Source organism: Otolemur garnettii, unplaced genomic scaffold, assembly GCF_000181295.1.
Source record: "Otolemur garnettii isolate 467f Iridium unplaced genomic scaffold, OtoGar3 scaffold00179, whole genome shotgun sequence".
Taxonomy (NCBI): domain Eukaryota; kingdom Metazoa; phylum Chordata; class Mammalia; order Primates; family Galagidae; genus Otolemur; species Otolemur garnettii.
In genome coordinates this window covers 40,544-42,257 of record NW_003852574.1, presented here as the reverse complement: position 1 = coordinate 42,257, position 1,714 = coordinate 40,544, and the positions used below count along the sequence as shown (strand labels likewise).

General features: G+C 43.6%; 1 pseudogene; it reads left to right on the top strand.

Annotated features, from left to right (window-relative positions):
* Nucleotides 1-1,502, top strand: part of LOC100941198 — a 7,205-nt pseudogene extending 5,703 nt beyond the window's left edge.
* The last annotated feature ends 212 nt before the right edge of the window (nucleotides 1,503-1,714 follow it).

Below are 1,714 nucleotides of genomic sequence, written 5' to 3'. Positions count from 1 at the left end.
AAAAAAAAAAAGGAGAAATTGGGCAACACCTGTGGCTCAAAGGAGTAGGGTGCTGGCCCCATATGCCGGAGGTGGCAGGTTCAAACTCAGCCTGGGCCAAAAAACTGCAAAATAAATAAATAAATAAATAAATAATAAAAAGAGAAGAAGACAGCTGCTGCCTGCTGCCAGCTCCCAGCGCAGCCATGGTCTCAGCTGCTGCATGCTGCCTGGGTGTCTGGGCAATCCATGGGCAGCATCAAAGGCCAAGGTGACAGATTATGGCAAGGAGCAGCGCAGTGAGCTGGAGGCTCTGGAGTCCATCTATCCCAACTCCTTCACAGGCAGATGTCTCTCAGCTACCCCAATATAGCTCCAGTCCCATTCTTGTTCTCTCTCACCAGCAGTACATTTGTGCTGTGAGGATGTTAAGGGGATGAGTGAAGAGGGGTTTGAGAGTGTCATTTACTTGCTTGGTTGCACATTGATCCACCCCTCCTAACAACTAGTCTTCCAAAATATAAATGGACTCTCCTGACACCATACTTTCCAGTCATGCTTCACTTGACAAGGTCCTGCTTAGTGTTATCAGAAAATCCACCCAGCTTCCATTATTACTGTGATATCTGAGGCTGGAGAATATGATGAAACTTTCCAGACGACTCTCAAGTTTACATGCAGTGAAAAATATCTAGATGAAGCTCCCCTTTATGAAATATTCTCCCAGAAAAATCTAGAAGATAATGATAACTCAAACATTTTAAAATTGGCTCGGCGCCTGTGGCTCAAGTGGCTAAGGCGACAGCCACATACACCTAAGGTGGCGGGTTTGAATCCAGCCCAGGCCCACCAAACAACAATGATGGCTGCAACCAAAAAAAAAAGCCGGGCATTGTGGCAGACGCCCGTGGTCCCAGCTACTTGAGAGGCGGAGGCAGGAGACTCGCTTGAGCCCAGGAGTTGGAGGTTGCTGTGAGTTGTGATGCCATGGTACTCTACCCAGGACAACAGCTGTTTTTTTTAATTATTAGCATAACAGGCTGAACAAAATCTTGGTACGGTGATGATCTTTAATGACAGCAATACAAGAAAAATGAAATAGATCAGATAAAAACTAGAAAAGAAGGAAAGAGAGAAAGAAGCAGAAGAAACTGAAAAGCAATTATTCCATGGCACTCCTGTTACAATTGAGAATTTCTTAAATTAGAAGGCTAAGTTTGATGCAGAACTTTGGGAAATTCAAAAGAAACGGATGAAAGAAGAACAAGCAGGAAAAAATAAATTAATAGGAAACAGTTATTTGAAACAGATAATAATCTCGACACATCTGTTTTCCAGTTCTTGGAGGATGCTGGAAACAATGTGGACTTAGTCAAGTCCTTGCCAGGAAATGGATGACTTGGAGCTGGAAGATGATGACGATAATCCAGTCTACAATCCTGCTGACCCAGGAAGTAACTCAACTGACTGATGGACTGCCCCATCTGCAGTCCTTGACTGCCCACAGCATCTATGGCTGTGCTCACAGGATTTTGATTTTACCTTTCTTTTTTTCTAAGAAAAAATAATTTTCAGGAGAATGTCTTCTGATAGCTTTCATAATAACTTAATGAACTTAATAAACTGACCTTAAAATTTCAAATAAAAAGGGGCACTGCCTGTGGCTCAAAGGAATGGGGTGCTGGCCCCATATGCCAGAGGTGGCAGGTTCAAACCCAGCCCCAGCCCAAAAAAT